The 22,314-nt window shown below is 39.7% G+C and overlaps 1 protein-coding gene across 12 annotated transcripts in view; it reads right to left on the bottom strand.

The window, feature by feature from the left end:
• SPAAR (small regulatory polypeptide of amino acid response) overlaps nt 1-22,314 on the bottom strand; it is a 79,115-nt gene that overhangs the window by 47,016 nt on the left and 9,785 nt on the right. For all 12 annotated transcript variants that reach the window (XM_049896679.1, XM_049896670.1, XM_049896667.1 and 9 more), the window contains one exon: nt 3,873-3,998. The gene's annotated coding sequence lies outside the window, so the exon portion shown is untranslated. The remainder of the gene's footprint in view (nt 1-3,872; nt 3,999-22,314) is intronic.

Below are 22,314 nucleotides of genomic sequence, written 5' to 3'. Positions count from 1 at the left end.
GGAACACATGTTGCTGTTATTGTTAGATGCCATTAAGTCAGTTCAGACTCAGCGACCTTATGTATAATAGAATGAAACATCGCCCGGTCCTGTGCCATCTTCACGATCATTGCTGTGTTTAAGCCCGCTGTGTCATCCCATCTCATTGAAGGTCTTCCTCTTTTTTGCTGAACTTCTACTTTACCATGCATAGAGGAAAACATAGAGAACTCTAATATGTATAACAGAATTTATTTATTAGAAAATGTAGGCGTTAATTGCAACAGTTTAAGGGTATGGGGCACTTTGAGAAACCTGGAAATCTACTTCCAAAAAATCCAGCCATTGAAAACCCTATACAGTGGAGTCCACATGAGTCAGAGTTGACCCAATGGCAACTGGTTTTTTATTGGTATAATTCACCATATTCATAGGTCAAGAGAGGAAAAAAGCGATTATTCAATAGATGCCCCAAAGTTATTTGAAAAAATTAAAAATTTCTGAGTTTTAACAACCTTCTAATAAAATAGGAATGCATGTGTAAGACAGGGTTAACTGTGCTGGTGGCTGAACAAAAGAGTTTTTAAAAGATTATCATCTAAAAGTTGGGTAAACAGGAACCCACCCGTCAACATGAGACAGGATTGGGGCAGCCCGTGAATTACTATCTTCTTAATGTCTTTCTAGTCCCCTCCTCCTTTGCAGGCTTCATATGCATAGAGGAGCAGAGTGTGACTGCTGTGTGACCTTCCTTAGCCCTCTGAAGATGGTGATGTAGTGCTGAAGATCAAGTGCGTGTGCACTATATCCCATAATAAGTGACGCCAAGGGCTGCCAAGAGGACTCCCATTTTAATATCAACGGGTTCCATCTTAGATTCCAGATGCTCATGCAACCTAATTAACATACACTGCCATTCTGAGAAGTACCCGCCCCTTGAAAGAAGCCCACTAAATATTCATTCTCTGTTGTCTCCACCGAACCCATATAAGCCCTAGCCTTGCTTCCCTTTTCGAGTCAGTCTTTTGGAGAGGCTTAGATCCCCACTGACTCCTTTTGCTTGACTCAAGCAAAATAAAGCTTGCTGAAGATAAAGTTTGTCTTTCACATGTATTCTTACTTGGAAAAACACAAGGACCCTTTGTGTCAGATTGGCAGTTGGTAACGTGTACTTCTTCAACAAAATTAAATCTACGTCTCTAACAAAAAGCCTACATCATGCCTACAGTGAATCAGTAGATCAAACCCATTATAATTTAACATTGTTCTAGAAATACCAACCACTGAACTAGAGAAAGAAAATATGGAGAAAATAGAAGAAAGTAGGGAATAACTTTCTTATTATTGATAACTAATATACTAGTGAAGTAGAGAAAACATATTTTCTTTAGTGTTTTAATATTGAAGTAGAGAGAATATATTTTCTAATGTTTCAGTATAACTGTATAAGCTAGTCTTTGAAATATAATTATTTGCTCTGGAATCTGTCCCACGATTGTTCCTTTAAAGAAAAATAATGTAATCAATTTTTAGTTGCTGATTAAACTATGTTCCTCTCCCAAGGAAAAAATACACAAAACTGAGGTGGCTGAACAAAGCTTAGATCCATGTTGTGACAGAAACCAGGATGGCGTGAAGAGACTTGCAGGACTCCAAGATGGCATGAAGAGACTTGCAGGACTTCAATAATAGATCACTTTATCATCGTGTCTACCTCAAAGAAAAACCAACATTCCTGAAAACCTCTAAACCCTGACCTTCCCCCTATAAAAACTCTCCAATCAGTCCTCTAGGTTTAGACAGAATTTGAGAGGAATTTAACCCTCTCTGTCTCTTGAATACCGGTATTCAATAAAGCCCTCTTAATGCTTTTAATGCTTACCTCCTCCTGTCTCAGTATTGGCTTTGCAGCAGGCAGCATGAATCCACAATTTGCGGTAACACTGGTAATTTTATACCAGGACAAAACAGGAAAATAGATCAAAAAACAATTTTAAAAAATAGAATTCAACAAGGTGGCTGGTTATAAAACTAACATGCAAAAATCAAGTTTTCATACAAACAACAGCCAGGAGGAAAATGTCATGGAAAAAGAGAATTCATCTATATATTTTTTTTTATATTAGCAATTAAATGGGGGGGGGGAATACTTGAGAATAAAGTTACAAATTTCCAATGCATACATGAATAAAACCATAATACTCTTATTGAGAGAATTCAATGGAATATTTTAATAAATTGAAAGATATAACTTGGATAAGAAGTTTCAATAGAGAATAAACTTTTCAAGTCTCCTAACCACTCCTAATCAAAAACCAAACCCACTGCCATCAAGTCAATTCCGACTCAGAGCTACTCTATAAGACAGAGTAGCACTTGTCCTATGGGGTTTCCAGGAGCGGCTGGAAGATTGGAACTGCTGACACTTCGGTTATAAATTCAAGGCTATCCCAATCACCGACAAGCAAATTCTAAAGTTCATACAGAAAAATGTGTCAGAACAGATAGAAATTTTTAGAAAAAGACCAACTAGGGGAGACTGGCCCTACCAGATGTCAAAATATATAAAAGGTACAGTAATCAAAAAGTTTGGTACTGGTAGAAAATAGATCACTGGAACAGAAGAGAGCCCAGAAATAGACCCAAATACGTATGGTCATTTAATATGTGATAAAGTCAATGTGCTAATTATAAAGCTCTTGTCCCTCAGCTTCAAAGTCACCCTTCTGTACTCTGTTTTGTGATGCTGGGCTGGGACTCTGTAAACCACATCGCTACTTTGCCAGCTAACCAGTTATTATCGAGTTGATGCCAATTCATGGCAACCCTATGTGTCTCAGAGAGGAAGTGTGCTCCATAGGATTGTCATGACTGTCACCTTTCAGAAGCAGATCGCCAGGCCTTTCTTCCAAGGTGCCCGAACCACGAACCTTTTGGTTAGCAGCCAAGTGTGTTAACTGTTTGTACTACGAAGGGACTCCAGGGGAGAGTAGTGCTATGAAATTAAGGGAATCAAGGCTTAAAAAAATAAGAATGAGGGTTCACAGGAGATGGATGCAGCTGAGAGGGCCAGAGGGCCAGCCAGAGGGTCAGAGGGCCAGAATGCAGAGTTCCCTGTGTTTGGCCAAGTAGAGGCCCCAGCGGACCCTGACCAAAGCTGGTTCAGAAGGGTGGTAAGGGTGGACAGCAGACTTCAGAGCAAGGGTAGACCACTCTGAAGTTAGCTGAGAAGAGAAGGCGTAATATGATGAGATTCAAGGGAAATGCAAGGTCAGAGGAAGGTGGAGTTTTTGTTGGAAGTTTTTTTTGGTTTTTTTTTTGGAAGCAGAGAGTGAATAAGAGATTTGAAAGTGTTGAGAAAGAAATGTCAGGATTCAAATCCAACTTTAATTCCAAAGCCCATGCTCTTTCTGCTCCAGCAACACTATACTAGGCTTTTAGTGAGCCTCAGAGATGAATTATAGATCCTGCTCTCAACAGATTTTAGAAAAAACAGGGAAACAGAGCAAGCAGGTACTGTGAAATAGCCCGTTCATTCTCCCTGAGGGATTTTCCTGCCCAACCCAACTCAATTTTTCTTTCAACAAAACGAACTTATGCTGACTTTTGTTGGCAGAGGCATACCTCTGCCATGTTCCTTTAAAAGTCACCAAGTAAAGGCTGTTTTGGAAAATCCCACAGCACCTCCTCAGAAGCACTAAAACTTCCAGCCCACATATACCCTGTGTCCTTCAAATCTGGCTGAAAGAAAACTCATGAGATGTGTTAAGCCCCAGGGCTGTGCCAAAAAGGCAGAAGTTTGTCTGCAGCCTCACAGGCTTCACCCATACCTCAGAAGGACTTAGGTCACTGATCTCAAGAGAGAAAGGGAATATAAAGGGAATTTGAGTTACCGCTTCTTCTTGATTATCTGCTGGAAAGTCCATTAGCCTGCTTCCCTCTACTTTCTCCGTTTGTCTCCAATGCCTGAAGAAAGACCATCCATTCTTAAAGATGTGGCTGAAATTCCATTTCTCTCTCTTAAAAAAAAAAAAAGCTTCATTGAGACATAATTCACATACAATAAAATTCACTCCTTTGAAGTATACAAATTCAGTGGTCTTTAGCATATGTTTTCATTTCTCTAGGAAATTCCTAGGAATAGAATTGCTAGGTCATATGGTAAATCTATGTTTAACTTTTGACAAACTTCCAGACTGTTTTCCAAGGTTGCTGCACCATGTTACATTCCCACTAGCAGTCTGCAATCCCTTAGAATCACAGTCCATAATGATTTCAAGGCTGTGACCTTCCAGAAGCAAATCACTAGGCATTTCTTCTGAGGTGCCTCTAGGTGGGTTTGAACCTCCAACCTTTTTTAGTAATGGAGCGCTCTACTTTTTGTACCACCCAGGGGCTCCACTCATGAACCCACTCCCCATTCTGTTTATCACTATGGCAGTTAACCCGAACAATACAACTCCACCAACCTTGGAACTCTGCCATACCGGACTAGCCAACCTGAGGCCTATGTAATACACACTGTGGTATAAATCAACACCATCCATTTGAAAATACTGAGGATTGATAACATTTTGAACACTCATAGGTATTCAATGTCTATAGTTATGGCCCACAGGCCTTTCTAAAGACTTTCCAGATTTACAATCCTGATTTAGTTCTAATAGTCCATAACCCTAAAGTAGCTCATAGGCCCTTCGTAAATCCTCACCACCAAAGAACACAAAATCCTCACCAAAAAAATCTCAGATGACTTCTTCTTCCTGGACTTTATCAGGGATACTTGGGGACCAACCTCTGTTTCTGCAGGGTTACCACCTGTTTTAATGTCTGAGTGACAGACCTTCCAAAGTGCTGGGTCCTCCAAAACCATGTGGTTGGCCACATCCTAGGATCTGACCTGGGTTACAACTATAGGTACAAGGGGATAGCCCTTGGCTTACGCTGTGAGACTTCATCAGCATTTGCAGCATCCTTGCTGCTGGTTTTTACCAAGGATGTTGTCTTAGTTATCCAGTGCTGCTGTAACAGAAATACCACAAGTGGATGGCTTTAACAGAATTTTTTTGGTTTTTTCTTTTTATATTGTGCACTGTCTTACCCTTCACCAGAGTTATCACTTATCTATTGTCTATTTAGTGTTTTTCAACCCCCACCCTTCCCTCCCTGGTAACCATCAAAGATTGTTTCTTTAGTGTGTAAACCTTTTCATTATTTTTATACTAGTGGTCTCATACAATATTTGTCCTTTTGTGATTAACTTATTTCACTCAGCATAACGCTCTCCAGTTCATCCGTGTTGTGAGATGTTTCTTTATCTTTATCCATTCATCTGTTTGTTGATAGGCATCTAGGTAGTTTCCATCTTTTTGTTATTGTGAACAATGCTGCAATAAACATGGGTGTGCATATGTCTACCCGTGTGACGGCTCTATTTCTGTAGGATATATTCCTAGGAGTGGGATTGCTGAATCATATGGTATTTCAATTTCTAGCTTTTAATGAAGCGCCATATCGTTTTCGAAAATGGTTGTATCATTTTGTATTCCCACCAGCAGTGCATAAGAGTTTCAATTCCTGCAGCCTCTCCAACATTTGTTATTTCCTGTTTTTTTTGATTCATGCCAATAATGCCAGGGTGAGATGGCAGCTCATTGTGGTTTTAATTTGCATTTCTCTAATGGCTAGTGATCTCGAGCATTTCCTCATTTGTCTGTTGGTTGCTTGAATGTCTTCTTTGGTGAAGTGTCTGTTCATTTCCATTGCCCATTTCTTAATTGGGTTATTTGTCTTTTTGTTGTTGAGGTCCCGTTGCACTTTCTTGTAGATTTTAGAGATCAGACTTTAGTCTGATTTATAACAGCCAACATTTTTTTCCCAGTTTTTAGGTTCTCTTTTTACTCTTTTTGGTGAACTCTTTTGATGAGTATAAGTGTTTAATTTTTGGAAGATCCCAGTTATCTAGCTTATCTTCTGGAGTTTGTGTGCTGTTTATTATAGTTTGTATCCTGTTAATGCCATGTATTAGGGCCTCTATGTTGATCCTATTTTTTCTTCTACGAACTTTATAGTTTTGGGCTTTATATTTAGGTCTTTGATCCATTTTGAATTAATTTTTGTATGTGGTGTGAGGTATGGGTCCTGTTTCTTTTTTTTTTTTGCAACTGAACATCCAGTTTTGCCAGCAGCATTTGTTAAAAAGATTGTCTTTTCCCCATTTGATGGAATTTGGGCCCTTGTCAAAGATCAGGTGACCATAGGTGGAAGGATTTACATCTGGGTTCTCAATTCTGTTCCATTGGTTGATGTATCTGTGGTTGTACCAGTACCAGGCTGTTTTGACTACCGTAGCTGTATAGTATGTTCTAAGGTCAGGTAGTGTGAGTCCTCCTACTTTATTCTTCTTCTTCAATAGTGCTTTGCTTAATCGGGGCTTCTTCCCTTTCCATATAAAGTTAATGACTAGTTTTTCCATGTCTTCAAAGCATGTTGTTGGTATATGGAATGGGATTGCATTGTACTTGTAAATCGCTTTGGGTAGAACTGTCATTTTCACAATGTTGAGTCTACCTATCCATGAGCATGGTATGTTTTTCCATTTATGTAGATCTCTTTGGAAACCCTGGTGGCGTAATGGTTAAGTGCTACGGCTGCTAACCAAAAGGTCGGCAGTTTGAAGCCACCAGGTGCTCCTTGGAAACTCTACGGGGCAGTTCTACTCTGTCCTATAGGGTTGCTATGAGTCGGAATCGACTCGAGGGCAGTGGGTTTGGTTTTGGGTTGATAGATCTCTTTTGGTTTCTTGCAGTGGTGTTTTGTAGTTTTCTTTGTATAGGTCTTTTACATCCCTGGTTAGATTTATTCCTAAGTATTTTATTTTTTTAGGGGCTATTATAAACGGTATTGTTTTCCTGATTTCCTTTTCATCATTCTCTTTATTGATGTATAGGAATCCAACTGATCTTTGTATGTTTATCTTGTATCCTGCCACTCTGCTGAATCTCTCTATTAATTCCAGTAGTTTTCTTGTGGAGTCTTTTGAGTTTTGGTGAAATCTTTTGATGAGCATAAGTGTTTAATTTTTAGAAGGTCCCAGGTATCTAGCTTATCTTCTGAAGTTTGTATTGTTAATTATGGTTTGTATTCTGTTAATGCCATGTATTAGGGTCTCTAGTGTTGACCCTATTTTTTCTTCTTATGATCTTTATGGTTTTTGGTTTTATATTTAAGTCTTTGATCCATTTTGAATTAGTTTTTGTGTATGGTGTGAGGTATGGGTCCTGCTTCATTTTTTTGCAGAAGGACATCCAGTTTTGCCAGCAGCATTTGTTAAAAAGATTGTCTCTTCCCCATTTGATGAACTTTGGGCCTTTGTCGAAGATCAGGTAGGTGGATGGATTTACAACTGGGTTCTCAATTCTGTTCCATTGGTCAATGTATCTGCGGTTGTACCAGTACCAGGCTGTTTTGACTAGCATAGCTGTATAGTAGGTTCTGAGGTAAGGTAGTGTGAGTCCTCCTACTTCATTCTTCTTCCTCAATAGTGCTTTATTTCTCCAGGGCCTCTTCCCTAACAAACAGAAATTTCTTTTCACACAGTTTAGGAGGCTAGAAGTCCAAATTCAGGCTGTTGGCTCTAGGAAAGAGCTTTCTTGTCTGTCTGCTCTGGAAGAAGGTCCTTGTCTCTTCTCAGCTTCTGAGCCTGGGTGATCTTCATGTGGCTTGGCATCTCTATTTCCCCATCTCTGCTAGCTTACTTGCTTGTTTAATCTCTTTCGTATCTCAAAAGAGATTGACTCATGGCACATCCTACACTGATCCTATCTCATCAACATAACAAAGAACCTATTTCCAAATGGGATTTTAACCACAAGCATAAAAAAAAAAAAAAATGAGGTTAGGAATTACAACACATATTTCTGTGGGACACAATTCGATCCATAACAGATGTTGACACACCCTGTTTTGTGGGCTTTGTTTTTAAACAAAAACAAATGGATGAAATTTACAAACTTTTTAATAGTCACAATGGTTCTTGTTCAAACCGAGTTTAAGGCAGTAGCTTTATAGTTCTGTGGAATGCTTTTAATTTTAACTAAAAAGAGACCAGGTCTCAGAGTTTTTAAAAACTATCAGGATTTCAGATACATAACGAGAAAGTCATTTGCCAAAATTTTCAAACAATTGAAAAAAAACTTTTAATTTTGTAGATTAGTTATGTTGGAAACTGAGGCTGAGGAGATTAAGTCTCCAAGTTTGTTGGTTGGTTTTCACATTGAGATTTCCAACCTATAAGAGGAAAATTATCTTCCATTTTGCTATAATTTTCAAAGTCAGAGAAAAGAGTTTTAATTCGGTAGTCTTGTTCCATTGGAATTTGAAGCAGAAGGTTAGTATGTTTTACAAAGTCTTTCTACATCAGAGGTCCAGGTTGCTTTTTTCTTGCTTAAACTTTCAGACAGCTTAAGCAAATGCTTTTCACCTACTGGATGGTTTAGCATATTGAGGCACAGGTTAAGTTGCTATAATGGAGAAACCCAAAATTACCATGGCTCAAATGAGATGGGTTTTTTCTCACTCATGGAACAGTCCAGAGTAGATAGTCCGAGGCAGGTAGGCTGTGCTGCTCCATAAGGTAATCTAGAGACTCAGTCTTTTTATCTCTTTGCGCTACCTTTCCTTATGGTATTGTCCTCATTCAGATATCAACACTGGCTCACCACTTTATTTCATCCATTCCAGCCCAAAGAAAGGGGGACAGAGAGAGTGTGGGGAGTTTTTTTCTTAAGATTTGACCTGGAAGCTGTAAACACCGTTTCCACTCACATCCCATTGGCCAGAGCTTATTCATATGATCACACTCAGATAAAAGGGAGGATGGGAAATGCCATGTCTAGCTGGGGAGCCATGTGCTCTGCTAAAATTAAGGGGTTTGATTATTTTGGGGGGGTGATTAATTCTGGGGGTTAACTTGTTTCTTAGGGTTGATTAGGTTCAGGGCTGATTATGATTAGGGTGGGAACACTATTATGTCTGGGTTAAGTGTGATTGTATTAGGAGAGCTTGATTTAATCATCTGATTAAGTAAGAATTTTGGTAAGATATATAATTCTTGGTAAGCTGCTTGAAAGCAGCAATGCAAACAGATAATTGTACACCAATGTTTAATGCAACACTATTCACAATGGCCAAAATGTAGAAACAATCAAAATGTCCATCAACAGGTGAACTGACACAGTGCAGGACTGGGCAGTGTTTCATTCTCTTGTACATAGGGTCACTATGAATAGGAACCAACTTGAAGGCACCTAACAATAACAACACAACCCTGGTAAAGGGTTCAGCTGTAATTATGGTTATTTTAAGAAGTGATTTCTTTGGTTTGCCTAATGTTAAAACTAAGTAGAAATTGGTTATACTTAGTTATTTAAAAAAAAAATAAAAGTATTCAATTCTCCCACCTGTCTTTATACACGGTATTTCAGTGTCAATATTCACTCCTTTTGAAGTTTTCCTTGGGCTCATAAAAAAGTAGCCACGAACAGCTCTCAATAGCACCTCTGGGCATACACCAAAGAAGTAAATCTGACCCGAAGTAAAATCTAGCAGCTTGCTCATATTTACACCAGTTAAGAATTACAGGAATTTAGCCATAGAATTTGAAAATAAATTGAAGTCTCTTTTTAGCCATTTTTTGTTTTTAGTAGAGACCAAAATCCTATTCATTGCAAAGCTTTTTCATCTGCATGAATGCTAGTGTTTGGTTCAGGAATAACTCTGGTGGTGCAGCGAGTGGTTAAGCATCTGACTACTGTCCAAATTCCAGAACACTTAATTGTGCTCAGGAGGGACCTGTACATAGATCAAGAGGCAGTTGTGTGAACACAACAAGGGGATACTGAGTGGTTTAAAGTCAGGAAAAGTGTGCATCAGGGTTGTATCCTTTCACCATACCTATTCAATCTGTATGCTGAGCAACTAATCTGAGAACCTGGACTGTATGAAGAAGAATGGGGGATCAGATTGGAGGAAGACTTATTAACAACCTGCGTTATGCAGATGGCACAACCTTGCTTGCTGAAAGTGAAGAGGACTTGAAGCACTTACTGGTGAAGACCAAAGACCACAGCCTTCAGTATGGATTACACCTCAACATAAAACAAAAATCCTCACAACAGGACCAATAAACCACGTCATGATAGATGGAGAAAAGATTGAAGTTGTCAAGGATTTCATTTTATCTGGATCCACAATTAACAGCCATGGAAACAACAGTCAAGAAATCAAAAGATGCATTGCATTGGGCAAATCTGCTGCAAAGGACCTCTTTAAAGTGTTGAAAAGCAAAGACGTCACCTTGAAGACTAAGGTGCGCCTGACCCAAGCCATGGTATTTTCAATCGCATCATATGCATGTGAAACCTGGGCAATGAATAAGGAAAACTGAGGAAGAATTGACGCCTTTGAATTGTGGTGTTGGTGAAGAATATTGGATATATCGTGGACTGCCAAAAGAATGAACAAATCTGTCTTGGAAGAAGTATAACCAGAATGCTCCTTAGAAGCAAGGATAGCAAGACCACCTGTTGCGTACTTTGGACATGTTGTCAGGAGGGATCAGTCCCTAGAGGACATCATGCTTGGTAAAGTACAGGGTCAGTGGAAAAGAGGAAGACCCTCAGCAAGATGGATTGACACAGTGGCTACAACAATGGGCTCAAGCGTAACAGCGATTGTAAGAATGGCACAGGACCAGGCAGTGTTTCGTTCTGTTGTGCATAGGGTCGCTATGAGTCCGAATCGATGCAGCGGCATCTAACAACAACAACTGTCCAAAAAGGCGGGCAGTTCGAATCCACCAGCTGCTTCTAGGAAACCCTGTGGGGCAGTTCTACTATGTCCTACAGGGCTGCTATGAGTCAGAATCAACCTGATGGCAATGCATTTGGCTTGTTTTTTTGAGTGTGACCCAACAGCGGGGTGGGTGGGATTCCTGGTATCTTTTCTTTTTTTTTTTTTAAGCAAAAGAAAAAACAACTAAGCAGAAGTTTAAACAGTTTTTTGTGAAAATGTGGATTAAAGAGACTAGGGTTTTTTTTTTTAAACCCATATGCAATAATTTCAAATATGATTGTGCAAAGCTAGAGGAATGGTATAAGTTGTCTGACCAAGATAGTGCCATGAGGGGTATCAAGCAAGAAGGCTGCTTTATTATAACTTTTTTATCTTAATGAATTCTGAATTCATATGTTTTCTTTTTAAATGTATTTGTTTTTGCTAAAACTATGTTGAAACTCTTGAGTGTTTTTTGAGTAGACACAGAAAAGATCAGTTTTGTTGGAGGTAGTTGGAAAATTCACTGTTGGAATTTAAGGCTAATGTTTGGTAAGTCATTACATTCCAGTGTACAAATTTTTACGATACAGAATAAAATTTAAAATTCCTTTTGCTACAAGGACTAAAGAAAACCTTGATACTAGACATCACAAAAGAAAAGTTTGTCTCATTTAGGAAGTGCTCTAAACCAGCAGTTTTCAAACTTTTGCCTTGCAGGTTAGCACAAATTAAAACACTGATATTGATGAGGGTAGAGGGAAATAAGTGTTCTTTATTTTTATTGTTGTAAAAATATAGAGAGCACAGCACTTACAAATTCAACACTTTTCACCCGCACAATTCAGTGACACCAAGTATATCGATCGTGTTGTGAAACCTCACCAATATCCGTTGCCAAATTTTCCATCCCCATAAACAGCAACTCAATGCTTCCTGAACAATTTCTCACCCTTTCCCCCTTCCTCCCACTTCTGATAACCATTAATAAACTTTGATGTCTATATGTTTGCCTATCCTAGTATTTTATGTGTGATCATAAAACATTTTTCCTTTTGTGATTGACTTACTTCACTCAGCATAATGTTTTCAAGGTTCATCCATGTCATAGCATGTATCAGAACTTCATTTCTGTTTATGGCTGAGTGATATTCCATTGTATGCATATGCTATATTTTGTTTATCCATTTATCTGTTGATGGACATTTCAGTTGCTTCCATTTTTTGGATGTTGTGAATAGCGCTGCAATGAACATTAGTGTACATTTGTCTGTGTCCTGCTTTCAAGTCTCTTGGATATATACCCAGGAGTGAAATTGCTGGGTTATATGGTAGCTCTGTGTTCAAGTTTTTGAGGAACCATCAAACTGTTTTCCATAGCAGTGGTACCATATTGCATACCCACCAGCAGTGGAGGAGGGTTCCAATTTCTCCACAACCTCGCCAACATTTCTTGTTTTCTGTGTTTTTTGTTGTTGTTTTTATTTTATTTAAATCTTAGCCATCCTAGTGGGGATGAAGTGGTAACTCCTTGTGGTTTTGGTTTTCAGCTCCCTTAATGGCTAATGTAAGGAGCCCTGGTGGCACAGTGGTTAAAGCAATTGACTGCTAACCAAAAGGCTGGCGGTTCAAAACCATCAGTGGCTCCACAGGAGAAAGATGTGGCAGTCTGCTTCTGCAGAAATTTACAGCCTTGGAAACCCTATGGTGTCGCTATGAGCCAGAATCGACCCGGCAGCAGTGGGTTTTAGTGGGGATGGCTAATGAACTTGAATATCTTTTCATGTGCTTGCTGTTCAGTTCTACTCTGTAACACATGGGGTCACCATGAGTTGAGATCAACTCAACAGCCACAGATTTCTTTTTTAAAGGTCCTGATAGGAGTCCCTGGTTGGCACAGTTAAATGCTTAGCTATTAGCTGAAAAGTTGGAGGTTTTAATCCACCCAGAGGCACCTCGAAACAAAGGCCTGGCAATCTACATCCAAAAGATCACAGCTGTAAACTCTATGAAACACAGTTCTACTCTGCAACACATGGGGTCGCCATGAGTCGGAAATGGCTTGACAACAAATGATTTGGTTTTGGTAAGGGACTGATCAGGAAAGAGAAAGAAACAACAGTCTGAAAGGGAAATCCACTCCCATTGGGGAGTCAGGCACAGTGGTCAGGCTGAGAAGGAAGGCCTGAAGTCTGAAGGGAGAGTTGTTTCCAGGTGCAGAGTTGTTTCCAGGTACCCTGTGTATACAAGGAGAGGCCTAGAGAATAAGTAGGAGGAATGTTGTGGGCAACTCTTCTACAAAAGCCACTCAGGGGAGAGAGAGAGAATTTACTGTTGGCCAGAAAGAGAAGAGCTCTAAAGAAGAGCATGTTGATAGAAGTTGGTCATGGTGTGACGGTGCTCAGGAGAGCAGAAGGACACTGAGGCAGGAACTGCTGATGGAAGGCAGCAGCTCTGACCACAGGTCTGAAGTAGTCACCATCAAGTCTTTCAAACCTTGGAGGGAATGACTGAGAGAGGGCTGCTGGAGGAAAGAATTGCCTTCCTGATAAACAAGCAGGTGAAGGCCCCAAACATTAGAATGTGGGGTATTGGTGTAAAAGTGCATCATGTATTGTTACAACAGGAAATGGCAGGGACCCAGCGGTTATAGAAATTACAACCCACATGGAAGGTGCCCTGAGATCTCTGACTCAGATTATATGAACACAGGAAAAGTATTAGTTGGGAATGACAGAACCCATGTGCTCTGCACTAGCTTTAGCTTGGAACTTATTTGGAAGAACTATAAAAGTTGCACAACCAAATTTCAGCTCCATTTCACTTTGGTACAGGTGAAAATCTTGAGTCTTTGCATCTATAACTGTTTTTACATTCACTCTCAGGACCTTCATCCTCGGTTCTTCTTCTCCATGCTCTTCTTGGAACCCAGGGGTGCTTTTGTCTTTCTCTCTTTCTAACCAAAGCACTTCATCCTGGATCCTTGTCCTCTGGCTTGATTACCTCAATCCTTCAGCAGTCTGAGCTGTTTATTAGTGTATCCAACACACAGCAGAGAATGCAGCAGGTAAGGCCCGCCCTCCCTGGAGCTACAGCTAAGCAAAGAAGGCGGACATTGAAGGAGTAATCGAAGTGTGCTGAGTGCCATGAAGGAGAAGTATAGAATGCTGTGGAAACCCAGGATGGGCTACCTAACCTAGCCTAGGTTGGCAGTGGTCAGAGAAGGCAAGAAACAGGATGAGGGAGTGGAAGTTACAGTTCACCCTGAAAAAGAACCTCCTAATGGGATGCCCTGACTTAAGAAAGTGCCGGGGAGAACAATTCCTGCCCCGATGGGTTGGAAAGACGTAGAACAGTGCTTTCGGGCAGGAGGTTTCCTGATGGAGTAGGGTGCCTCTGGGCACTTGGTGGAGCTAGGCTCACTAACCCAAAGAGCAAGAGAGCTTAGTGCCTTCAGGCCAAGGCTTACTAGTGGAGTGGAGTGCCTCTGGGCACTTACTGGTGGAGCTAAAGAGCTTTGTAACAATTTTCCAAGCAGGGCAGAGGGTGGCCAGCTAAAGAGGGCTGAGGGGCCAAGAGGCTGAGGGGCTGAGAGGCCAAAGCCCAAGGAGAGGCCTGCCTGTGGGCATAGCCAAGAAGCTGTCCTAACCAAAGAACTGTATCCTGAGTCCTTTCTGATCGTGAATTGTAACCTGTTACTTTCTTAATAAACCCCACAATCATGAGTGTTGTCTGTGAGTTCTGCATGGCCATTGTAGTGAATTATCAAACCCAGCAGTGAAGCTGAGTGCTGTAGAAGGACAGCTGGTGTCAGAGTTGGTAAAAATGTTGGAGAGAGGAGGTATATCTGACCTCTGCTTCACAGGAATCAGCTTCGGGCTGTTGATCTTGATTCTCCTTCCCTCTTGTGAAGTTAGAGGAGGTCAAATGCCCCTGCCATGCCATTTTTACAGTCATAAAGGACACAGGTTTTGAAGACAAACAGCCCTGGGCTCATCACTTACTAACCACAAAAACATAGGCAAATTGCCTGACCTTATTCTTTTTTTCTTTATTACGGACAATCTTAAACATATACAAAAGTAGAGAGAATATGATTGTAAAAATGGCATGCAGGTGGTGTCCGATCTCCTCTAACTTCACAAGGGGGAAGGAGAATCAAGATCAACAGCTCAAGGCTTATTCCTATGAGGCGGAGGTTAGACATGCCTCCTCTCTATGCCATCTTTACCAATTCTGACACCAACTGTCCTTCCCATGGCACACTCTACTTCTCTGCTGGGTTCAATAATTCATTGCAATGGCCACACAGAACTCACAGACAATACTTAAAATTACAGGGTTTATTAGGGAAGTAACAGGTTACAATTCAAGCTCAGGCACACTCAGGATACAGTTCTTCCATCAGGCACACATCTCTCTGGCCCTATGTCTCTGTCCTGCTCAGGCAAACATTACAAAGCTCTTTTAGCCCTGCCAGTAAGTCCCCAGAGGCATCCCAGGCACTCAGGTTTCTCGCTTCATGGACCAGGAAGCCCACCACACTGTCTCATACTGTGGTTTCTCTACCACCACTTCTTGACAGCACTCTCTCTCTCCTGGTTCCAGAAGCTTCTCAGTTCTCTGCTCCTGGCTGTTCTTCCTTGGTGGTAGTCGGATCCTCTCTTTCCCGCCTCTGGGATGGCTCACCTCAAGCCCAGTGGGATGGCAAACTGAACAATCCCTTTGGTAGGCCACAATTACCCTATCTGCAGAGTCCCGCCCAACCACCTGGGCAGGAGTTACAAGACCATGGCAAGAAAGACCACACAAAAGCCATCCATCTCACCACAATGACAAACTCATAGCCAAGTCCTTTCATTTATATTCCTATCCGTTTCTCCCACTCAATCATTATTTTGAGGCAAATTCCAGACGTCATATCACTACACCCATCATATAATTATACCCATCAGTATTTTATTACACCCATAAAAAATAAACATGTGTCTCTAAAAGATAATAACTTCAAGCTGGCAAAATTGTCACGCAAGGAGAGACTGGAAGGGCTGACTCATTAGGGGGAGAGCAAGTGGGAGTATGGAGTAAGGTGTATATAAACTTACATGTGACAGACTGACTTGATTTGTAAACGTTCACTTGAAGCTCAATAAAAATTAAAAAAAAAGAAGATAATAACTTCTCTTAACATATCCACAATACTATTACCACATGTAAAATTTTATCAGTAATTTTTAATGTCATCAAATATCTAGTTATTTCCAAATTTGAAATTCTTAATTATCTCATAAATGTCATGAAATCTTTTCTATTTTTTCTTTTATTTATTTTTTTACAATTACTTTGAAAAAGAATCTAAATGAGGTCTTCACATTGTGTTTTGTGCTTTGCCTCTTTAAGCCTCAATTTCCTCATTTAACTGTAACCACCTTACTACATCCTTAACTTCAGAAGGGTGACACAATGAAGACCATAACTGAAAAAATAGTAGCCATCTGAGGATTAGTCAGTTTATCACCTACATGAAGTTCAGAAAGATTTACACATAAGTAGTTCTTTCCTTTGGGTTCAAGTCACCTGTTGCAGTCTCCACAGCATTCACCATAGGTGAGGGATCAGGAGTGGATCCTCTGCCCTATTTAGGTTGCCCCTCCTGCTCCTCAAGGGTGATGGCCAACTTTTGTTCTTGACAGTTGCTGCTGCCCAAGCAGTTGCCCCTCTCTTAGTCTGCCTGAGAGTCTCTTGTCTCTGAACTTCCTCTCCCTTCACCCTCTCCCCCAACAAGCCCTGTGGTCTCTGCCTTCCCCTTCTAGGGCCTCCCTTCCTCCTCTGAATTTGGCCCTGACTGTCAATCATTGAGTTCCAGCTGATTTTGCCCTGAATGAAAACAGAGACAATTTTAGATGCATTAACATGAAGGAGGAGAAGAATGAAAATAGCCTCCAAGGACAGTGTCAAAATCAAGCACCCATGAGACATTCAATTTTTTAACACAGCCCAGAGAATGCACCTTAGTATACTATGTACGCATTATTATACCACAAGTGTCTGACAGCGTCATAGATGTAGAACTTAGTAAATATTCCACTCGAAATGCAGTGAAGACATTGTGGATTTCTGGGCATCATTAGGGTATTATATCCTATTATATCTAAGCTGCCCAGGTAACAGAGATCCACAAGTATGGATCTCACAGCAACCTTACCACCCCCAACCCATCCTCCAAAGTCTAGACTTGAATTACTACCTGCCTATCTGACATCTACACTTGGATGTATAATGGACCCCTCAGATTTAATACGTCCCAAATACAACTCTTAGCTTCTCAATGCCTGTCTTCCAGCTTATTCTTCAATTGTTCCCATCTACGTAAATAGGAGCACCACCACTCGCCTGGTTGTTCAAGCCAAAAACCTATGGATCATCTTTGATTATTCTTTCCTTCACCCTCCACATCCAGCCCATCAGGGAGTTCTATCTGCCACCTTTAAAATACATCCAACTTGAACCCATTCTTTTGGTGCATGTGCTTCTCTGCAGGCCATTCTTCACACTTTAGATTATGTCTCTACCCAACTCAAAACCTTCCACTGGCGTCCTGTCCCACTTAGGAATAAAATCCAAACTCCATTCCTTGGCCTGAGAGGCCCACACAATCTGCATCCTGTCCACCTCTTCAGCCTCATCTCCCACTACCAGCCCCTCCTTCCACCCTTCCAGCCACACTGACTTCTGTGCTGGCTCTAAAACAACGAAGATGCTTTCTGGGCAAGACCTGGAAGGTGCTTCCTCCAGATCTTCACGCTACTCTCTCCTTCTTGTCACTCAGATCTCTGCATGAAGGGCGCCTTCTCACCTGACATGGACACCCTCCCATTGCTTTCCATCCCCTGTAACACTCATTACCAAACCAAAACAAAGCTAGTTGCCACTGGGTTGATTTTGACTCATGATGACCCCATGTGTGCAGAGTGGAGCTGCAAGTAGGGCTTTCGAGGCTGTAACCTTTTGGAAGCAGATGGCCAGACTTTTCTTCCGAAGCACTTCTAGGCAGGTTTGAACCAACTTTTAAGTTAGAAACTGAGCACTTAAACATTTATGCCACCCAAGGACTCCGTAACAATTCATTACCACCTGACAAATTATCTATTTATTTGTTCATTTATTGACTATCTTCCTTTTAGAATGCCACTTCACGGGGGATGAGGCTTCATCTGGCGTGTCATTGCGAACACAGTGCCCAGCATGGTGCCTAGTACAGTGCCTAACATGTAATAGGTTCTCAATGAATATTTGTTAAATGAATGAACGAATGAGGTAGAAAGCCCTCACTATGAGGAATGTGCGCTAGATTCACTTTGGTTTATTCCTGAGAAGGGCAAAGAAAAGGACTTTCTCTACAACTTGAACTACTATTGAGAGGGAGTAGACTGTTTTTTATGTAGAATAACTAATTAGCGAAGAGAAAATTGAGGCTGTTACACAGTACAAATTGTGGCAATCTGTTATTCAGTTAATCTAAATTCAGAAATGATTTTCTGACAGACATTACATTTAAGGCAGTTTTGACATAATGGAAAGAACTACAGCTTTTGAATCAAATAACTATGGGAAATGATAGGCTAAACAAGTCTGATGAGCTTCTTCACTGTCTCATTGCTTAGAGCACAGAAGCCATGGATAGTCGTACAGATTAGACACCGTACGACTTTGCACAGCGGGCTTGCTTAATTGTGCTAACACACATTGGTATTTAAAAGGGCAGATGCAGAATGCAGATACTTTATATCCTCATTCTGCAAACCGCTTACACAAATGGAAATTATCATGACATTAATATGGCATAGTGCTGGATGTTTTGTGCTCTGTAAAAATGGACAGCACGGTCCCTGCTCACACAGATAGAGACATCATCCCGTTGAGATGCTCACAGAAATCTTTTGACCAAGAGAAACAGCTTATCATTAGTACCCTGAATTTGTGAGGATATTGGGAGATATTCTCAGAGAGCATTTAGGAATGTAATCATTTCAATTTTAAGAACAGAAATTTGAAAATTGTTTTGCCTCAAGTAATAGTTTATATTCTTGTATTTATCAAAAAGTAATTACATGTGGTAAAAAAAAAATGAATACTTTGTCAATAAAGTTTAATTTACTGTAAAGCAACAGGATCACATTTCTGGTTTCTCTAATTTGCACCATGAAAAGATCTAACTGCTGTAAGCACAAGGAAGCGACATCTAGGGGCCACTAGGGAAAAATACAGGTCCATGAAAGGTCAAGTCAAAGAGACAAGCATCATCTTGTCCAATCTTTTACATCAGGGTTACCAAATTTCCAGATTTCACAGCCAGCAAAAATTTTTTTTAATGGAGACCTATATGGAGTTCCCAAACTTTTATTTGGTTGAGTAAGGATATTAAACAATAAACATATACCATCTATACTTAACAACAACTAAAGAACATTTTAAGATTAACAAAGAAACAGAGGCCCTGAATGATATTATAAACAATGAGACTTAACAAACATACACATAACATTCTACCAAACAAGAGCACAATATACATTCTACTCCAGTGCATGTGGATCATTCTCCAGGATAGGCCTTGATAAACTTAAAGAGATTAAAATCATACAAACAACAGAGTGAAGCTAGAAATCAGTAACAGAAAAAAACCTGGAAAATACACACACACACACACACACAAAAAAAAAACACAAGCATATGGAAATTAAACAACACACTATTAAACTACTAATGGGTGGAGGTAAAAAATCAAAAGAGGAATGACAATTTTCTTAGAATAAAATGAAAATGAAAGCACAACATACCAAAACTTATGGGATACAGCAAAAGCAGTACTCAGAGGGAAACTTGTAGCAACAAATGCTTACATTAAAAACAAGAAGAAAGATCTCAAATCAGCACCCTAACTCAACAATTTCAGGAACAAGAAAGAGAAGAGCAAACTAAGCCTAAACCGAATAGAAGAAAGGAAATAACAAAGATCAGAGCAGAAATAAATAAATTGAAAACAGAAAAACAATAGAATCAATAAAACCAGAATTTGGTTCTTTGAATAAAAAAAAAATTTTTTTTTTATTCAAAGATCAATAAAATTGACGAACTTTTAACCAGACTGACAAAGAAAAAAAAAAAGATGCAAATAACCAAAATAAGAAACATTACAATTGACCCTTGTAGAAATAAAGAGAATTATGACAGAATATTATTAATAACTGTATGGCCACAAACTGGATAACCTAGATGACATGGACAAATTCTGAGAAGCATACAACCTACCCAGACTGGCTCAAGAGGAAATAGAAAGTTTCAACAGACCCATAACAAGTGAAGAGATAAAATCAATGATCAAAAACCTACCATCAAAAAAAAGTCCTGGACCAAAAGGCTTCACTGGGGAATTCTACCAAACGTTTAGAGAAGAACTGACATCGATACTGTTTAAACTCTTCCAAAAGATAGAGAGGGAAGGAATACTCCCTGTCTTAGTTATCTAGTGCTGCCATAACAGAAATATCACAAGTGGATGGCTTTAACAAAGAGAAATTTATTTTCTCACAGTCTAGAAGGTTACAAGTCCAAATTCAGGGTGTCGGCTTTCTCTCTCTGTCGGCTCTGGAGGAAGGTCCTTGTCCTCAATCTTCCCCTGGTTGAGGAGCTTCTCAGGCGCAGGGACCCCGTGTCCAAAGGATGCACTCTGCTCCTGATGCTGCTTTCTTGATGGTATGAGGTCCCCCGTGTCTCTGCTTGCTTTTATCTTTTATATCTCCAGAGCTTGCCTCAAAACACAATCTAATCCTGTAGGTTGAATCCTGCCTCACTAACACAACTGCTGCCCATCCTCTCTCATTAACATCATAGAGGCAGGATTTACAACATATAGAAAAATCACACAATACTGGGAATCATGCCCCAGCCCAATTGCTACATACATTTTTGGGGGGACAAAATTCAATCTATAACACTTCTTAATTCATTCTATGAAGTGAACATAACCCTGATGCCAAAACCAGTCAAAGACACCACAAGAAAAGAAAATTACAGGCCAATATGTTATGAATATAGATGTAAATATCCTCAACAAAATACTAGTGAACAGAATTCAGCAGCATATTTAAACAGTCATATACCATGACCAAGTGGGATTATTCCAGGAATGCAGGTATGGTTCAACATTAGAAAATCAATCAACATAACACACCACATCAATAGGACAAAGGAACACAAACCACATGTTCACCTCTATGGATGCAGAAAAAGCATTTGATAAAATCCAACACCCTTTCTTGATGAAAACCCTAAAGAAGATTGGAATAGAAGGGAAATTCCTCAGTATGATTCAAGGCATATATGAAAAGCCAGCAGCCAACACTATACTTAAGGCTGAGAGCTTTACCCTTGAAATTGGGAACAAGGCAAGGGTGTTTGATCTCACCACTTCTATTCAATATTGTATTAGAAGTCCTAGCCAGAACAATAAGACAAGAAAAATAAATAAAAGGTATCCATATTGGAAAAGAAGAAGTAAAATTATCTCTATTTGCAGATGATATGATCCTATATATAGAAAATCCCAAAAAGCCCACAAGAAAACTTCTAGAGTTAATTGAGGAATTTAGCAAAGTTGCAGGATATAAGGTCAATAAACAAAAATCAGTTGAGTTTCTATACACCAGCAGTGAAAATCTGAAAGGGATATTAGGGAAACAATTCCATTTATAATAGCATCTAAGAGAATAAAATACCTAGGAATAAACCTAATAAGGGATGTGAAGAACTTACACAATCAAAACTGTAAAAGACTGCTGAGAGAGATTTAAAAAGACTTAAATAAATGAAAAAATGTCTCATCCTTATGGACTGGAAGACTTTTTATTGTTAATATGTCAATATTACCTAAAGCAATCTACAGATTCAACACTATTCCAATCAAAATTCCAGCAGCCTTCTTTACAGAAATAAAAAAAACAATCTTCAATTTCATATGGCATGGTAAGAGGCCCCAAACAGCTAAAGCAATGTTGAAAGAGAAGAACAAAGTAGGAGGAATCATGCTTCTTGATTTTAAAATATACTATACAGCTACAGTAATCAAAGCAGCCTGGTACTAGTATAACAATGACACACAGACCAATGGAATAAAAATGAGAGTCCAGAAATAAACAGACACATCTATGGTAAACTGATTTTTGACAAGGGTGTTAAGTCCATTTGATGGGGAAAGAAGGGTCTGTTCAATAAATGGTGTTGTTAAAATTGGATTTCCACAAGCAAAAAAATGAAACAGGACCCATGCCTCACACCATATACAAAAACAAATCCAAAATGGATTAAGGACCTAAGTGTGGGGATTAAAACCATGAAATTCTTAGAAGAAAATGCAGGCACAATCTTGTCAGGCCTAGCTTTTAACAATGGTTTATTTAATGTAATAACAAAAGCGCAAATAGCAAAAGACAAAATAAGTAATTG

The sequence above is a fragment of the Elephas maximus genome, chromosome 9 (assembly GCF_024166365.1).
Source record: "Elephas maximus indicus isolate mEleMax1 chromosome 9, mEleMax1 primary haplotype, whole genome shotgun sequence".
Lineage (NCBI taxonomy): Eukaryota > Metazoa > Chordata > Mammalia > Proboscidea > Elephantidae > Elephas > Elephas maximus.
The sequence above is the reverse complement of the archived record's forward strand: the minus strand, read 5'-3'. Positions and strand labels throughout refer to the sequence as shown.